General features: G+C 37.5%; 1 long non-coding RNA gene across 1 annotated transcript; it reads left to right on the top strand.

Moving 5' to 3' along the window:
* Window positions 1-407: 407 nt before the first annotated feature.
* On the top strand, window positions 408-3,070 carry LOC123965055. Its single transcript, XR_006823613.1, has 2 exons — window positions 408-843; window positions 956-3,070. It is a non-coding gene; the product is annotated as an uncharacterized LOC123965055 (long non-coding RNA).
* The last annotated feature ends 2,681 nt before the right edge of the window (window positions 3,071-5,751 follow it).

Raw genomic sequence — 5,751 nt, 5'->3', positions numbered from 1 at the left:
TTAATAAATTTGCATAAATTTCTACATTTCTGTTTTTTTCTGTCAAGATGGGATGCTGAGTGTACATTACTGAGAAATAAAATGAACTTTTTTGATTTTTGGAAAATGGCTGCAATGAAACAAAGAGTGAAAAATTTAAGGGGGTCTGAATACTTTCCGTACCCACTGTATCTCACACATAGACACCAAAAAAATGCTAAGGAAAAAAGCTATGCATGCTTAATATAAAATCTGTACCTATAGCAGCATTAGAGTTTAAACAATTAGGTGATTAAGGAGTCTAGCCTACCCATAAGAAAGAATTTGTATGAAGCCAATGGGAAGTGCAGAATATTTTAGCTGTAACAACAGTCCCAGAGTAAAACTAAGAAACTCTTGCGTTAAAATACTTTACCTTGGTGATAAACTGAAATTAAATTGACATATGTAAGTTTGACATACTTCTCTCTCCCCAGTTAATGGAAGCCCTGAAGGAGCAGGAAGAAATTAACTTGCGTCTGCGTCAGTACATGGACAAAATCATCCTGTCCATCTTGGACCACAACCCTTCCATCCTGGAGATCAAGAACTAGCAGTGACTCAGCTGGAATGAGAATTGTTCCCGGTCTCAGGAGAATGAGGATCATTCCAGTTGTTTGATCTGAACCTGCAACCTGAGTCAGGACTCTGTACAGGAAAGCAGAGAGAACCAGAGGCAGTCCTAGAAACTGGAACATATAAATAGACATGCATCGCCCCCTGCTGTTTGTGGTGGGAAATGAACTTCTCTTTCAGAGAAGAAAAGGATTCTGTGCTGAACTAAAGGGAGTTTTCTCAACCAGTGATTTCTCTCTGAGTCTGACTGTAAGTCATACTACTGTGACAACTTGATCTACCCTTTGCTCTGTTTTTATTTGTTGTCTATGCTGTGAACTGTAATTACTGTCACAACTTTGAACTGGTGATTTATTTGCAGGAATATCCTGCACTCTACATGCTTCAAGGATCGACAGAGTCGCTCACTGTTGTTCACTGGGCATAATGTACCTTGGTATAAAAACTGGGACAATGTAATAAACCTAACATTTGTTGTACTGTATCCTGGTATAACACTCGCTGTAATATCCACAGACAGACAGTTTGGTATGATGTAGAGAGAAACAGTTGTGAGACAGACAAACAAGTTGGCAGACAGACTGTAAACCTGACTCTCAGAGGCATGAAGGCGGACCAATCGAGTGCTGCCGGCCCATGTTTTGTTCTCTGAGGCATGCATGTTGATGTATTTGGACTGGCACACTTTAAGAGAAGATAGAGAAAAGTGGCAAAAGTGGTCAGAGAAAGAAAACAGTGAGAGTCCCTGTATCTATAAGGGGGGATGAAGATTTTAAGAAAGAAAAAGAAAAGCATCAAGAGGTAGGGAGTCAGATGATGGACCATGTTTGCTAGCAAAGCAGGGTTTTAGTGAAGTCGGTGATGGCTAATTGAAGGTGAAGATTTTTGCGTTTTATGTTTATTCTTGAGAACATGTCTTCCAGTAACCTTGCAACTGTGTCAATCAGTCCAAAAGTGAAGCTTTTTCACTGAGAAGTGGCCCTTAGTTGGTTCAGATGAGTAGTAGAGCATCACTTTATTGAGCAGAAGCTGCAACCAAGGAGTGTCTTTAAACTGTAACTTTCATGGCTGCTATTTGCTAGCCATGTTCGAAAAGTTACACCATTGCTCGCAATAGACTCAATGATGTTGCACAGAAATGTACGGATATGAATGTACAGGGTGTGTGGTGGATTTATGTGGGTGTGACTGGTAGCCATTGTAACATGGTTTACTGAATCGTCTCTCTATGCTCAGTGAAATCAACTCAAATATTGTAGGTGAGCATGCACAGGAGACTCACTTTTTGGGACAAAAGACTGGATTAGCAATCTCATTGAAACCTACAGTTTGTAGATTGTTTTTAAAGCCCTCTGAAACTCTCTAATACTGTAAATAACATGAATGTACAACTGGATATTTCCCTTTCTGTGTGGCCAAAAAAGGCCTTTTGACTTAAAATCCCTGTAATTGGTAAAAGATACATTGTAATCCACATGCACACAGTATTGAGTACTGTAATGAAGAGGGGATTGTTTGGAGATAGGAAACAATCTGCTGTATTATGTAATTATTCTAAACTTGAGTTTTGCTTCCTTGCACAAAAACAAAACAAAACAAAAACACTTTTTTTCCTTTTGCATGGTTCACCTTTTCTTCTGTCTGTGCCTTTTGAGGACATTTTTCAAGATGACGTTGCTATAGATTTACGTAGTTTTTTGAAGCTACATTCTATGTCTGACATTTTCTTGACTTGTAAATGTTGTAATTATACAGTGATGATTTGTATTCATGTGCCACTCACCACTCTTTTTCAGATTGATACTATGATAACGATTTTATACTGTTTTATCAAGAAAGAACTTGTGATTGGTTAGGTGTCCTATTAGAAAAGCAGAATAGCACAATGCTTTGTATGGTACGCAGGACAGGTCAGCATTTTGGGAACATTTTGTCAACGTAATGATTTTTTAATGCATTGAGGGACGTTTTATTGCATTTCTCAATTGTTAGTGTCTATTGCTTTAAACTGGCTTTTTATATGTTGTAAACTGTCTTCCTACCTTAAACTAAATTGTGAGCATTGTGAGCAATATTAACTTATTTACAAATACCTGCTGATTTGTGTCATGTTCTGCTTCACAAATCTTTTCACTCTAGATCTGCTCGTGCCATTCTAGATTTTTTTTAAATCAGTACATTAAGCTGTAAAATTTTGTCTCAAACTCATTTCTTGTAGCTTTTAAATTTTACATTTATTGAATTATTAGGGCTATCCAATATGATATAGTCACTTTAAATAGCAATAAAAATGGCTTTGGCAGTGCTGCTGTCTCATGAAATTTCTATTATTTCAAACTCTGTTTATTTCTCCTCACTTCCATTTCCATGCTATAATTTCTTCTTAACATGAAACCACTTATTGTATGCCTACCATGTACACTGCTGATGTCATTATGTTGTACATACTTTGCTGTCAATAAAAAAAAACATTTAACACGGCATTAAAATAACCATTTTTTATCCACTTACATGACTGGTGTGTGTGTGTGTGTGTGTGCGCGCGCATTTCTCTTCTTCTTTCTTTCAGTGATTAGGACGAATTTAACAGTACTCAATAGTCATTTTCGTGCTCACCCCATTGGCTTTGCATATTCTCATTATTGTGTCAGTTAATGCCATTGGGAAAATATGATTCAAGCAGGGTCATGTCAAGGTAATATTTTTAATACTATGATGTGGCAAAGAGATTAAGTGCCACCTAGTGTTTTTTGTTATTTTGGCAAGTTACAGGGACTTTGAGAGATGGCATGATGAGCAGGCCCCACAGCTGGAAGACACTGTTAATTGAAAGCTGGTATTTAATTCGGGAGACTTTCCAAATGGCTTTTAAAACCTGTCTGCAGCGACATAACTGATTTGGAGCAAATTTAGTGTTTATGAGAACTGGGTCGTGTCCATAGACTGTCCATCAAAATGGCCATAGGACATGTAGCAGGAGTTGTCTGAGAAGTTACTTTTCTGTCGCTGGGGGTCACTGTTGGATCATCAACATGCCTTTTAAGGCTAAATGGTGTTAGCAAAATTATGATTACTTCTCTAAACAGACTGTGTGTTTGCGTTGGGGTATTCCTATGACGCCATTTTTGTATGAAAACATATCTTGCCAAATCATATATAACAATGTCATGTTTATTTATGTTCCGGCGCCACCCATTCCTATGTCCCATCCCCACAATCTTGATGGGCCGCTTGGTGTGCGCTACACGGGTGGATGTTTGCTGCAGTCCACGGTAACGTTACAGGTAAGACTTAACTTAGCTAAATTAAACTGAATTGATTTAGGATTTAAATTACTGGTTTGGTTGCTTCATTGAGAGTTTCCTTTATCTGTGCCGTAAACTGTAATTTGTGTTAAAGCCCATTACCTGTCAACAGGCGACACAACGGTTAACAGTTAGCGGGTCAATCACAATGCTAGCTAATGGGGGACTTTAGCCTGCCGCAGCAGGTACCTAGCTGTTAGCATTAACTTTATATAAACACAGCACAGAGCCAAAGTGATAGCTTTCATCTGAGTTGGAAAGAGTCCTTGAATGTACTATAATGTTACTACTAGTAACGTTATAGCTGTAAACGTTACAAAGTGTGTTTGAAGGGAACATGGCTTACTATCAAACAAGACGGTGTCCTAATTTTTGAATCCCAGTAACTGAAGGACCAAGAGTGAAAAAGATCCTCAAAAAAATGTGACTAAAGATCAAATTAATAGCTTCTAGAAAAGGTTAGCTAAGAGTGATATCATTAATATAGTACCGTTAACATTAGTCATACCATGCTGCTTCAGGGTCAGCTTCACAATTAAGTCAATTTATCATTATAAAGCTGCTGCCTAAAGAAACATTTTACCAGACTTCATTTTATAAATAGAGGCAGCTAAGTCTCAAAACTTGAAAAAAATGGCCAAGAAGATATTCATTCAAAATCGATCTGGGCGCAGTAAATGTACTCTGCTTAGTAAAAAGGGAGGAATAATGTTACTGTAATTCCCATTTGGGTTTTCTATCCTCAGTGTTCCTCAATATGAAGACATGCAAGTCTGTTGGATGAGTTCTACTATAGGTTTATGGTGTGGCCAGTAGTTTTTCTAATTATTTCTATACAGTTTCTGAGAAATTGTGTTTTTTTTCAGTTTGGTTTGGTGAATGGCTTAAATACTACATACCCGTGAGCCTTAGCCACTGTTGCTCTCAAGAAGTCAAGCAGAGGCGCAACTCATAATCCAAATGATTTTAAACTGTGTATTAACAGGTTTCCATGAAGCATAGCCCATCCAAGCACTGGCAATAACTGCTAGCCATCAAAAATTCATGTCATTCAAGTCGATGCAGAAAATAAACAAGACTCTTACTTCCATAACCCTGGAAGCACAAAATAATTCCTCCCACCTTGCTTCTCCGTTGACTATAGCCTTGCAAGTGCATCAAAAACACATTTACAGTGTATGTTAAAGAAATGTGTAGTACATGTATACATAATACATATTGCATTTCACACTAGTACATTGCATTATATTTTAAGATATTCTAGTGTGAAAGATACATTTACTGGTTTTATTATTATTTGGATTTATTATTTTTGACCAGCACAACCAGGATGTGCTGTGCAGGCCTCTCTGATTGAATATATATATATGTGTGTGTGTGTGTGTGTGTGTGTGTGTGTGTGTGTGTGTGTGTATATATACACAGTGGGTACGGAAAGTATTCAGACCCCTTTAAATTTTTCACTCTTTGTTTCATTGCAGCCATTTTCCAAAAATCAAAAAAGTTCATTTTATTTCTCAGTAATGTACACTCAGCACCCCATCTTGACAGAAAAAAACAGAAATGTAGAAATTGTTGCAAATTTATTAAAAAAGAAAAACTGAAATATCACATGGTCATAAGTATTCAGACCCTTTGCCGTGACACTCATATTTAACTCAGGTGCTGTCTATTTCTTCTGATCATCCTTGAGATGGTTCTACACCTTCATTTGAGTCCAGCTGTGTTTGATTATACTGATTGGACTTGATTAGGAAAGCCACACACCTGTCTATATAAGACCTTACAGCTCACAGTGCATGTCAGAGCAAATGAGAATCATGAGGTCAAAGGAACTGCCTGAAGAGCTCAG

The sequence above is a fragment of the Micropterus dolomieu genome, unplaced genomic scaffold (genome assembly GCF_021292245.1).
Source record: "Micropterus dolomieu isolate WLL.071019.BEF.003 ecotype Adirondacks unplaced genomic scaffold, ASM2129224v1 contig_8298, whole genome shotgun sequence".
Lineage (NCBI taxonomy): Eukaryota > Metazoa > Chordata > Actinopteri > Centrarchiformes > Centrarchidae > Micropterus > Micropterus dolomieu.
This window is presented reverse-complemented; position numbering and strand designations above follow the sequence as displayed.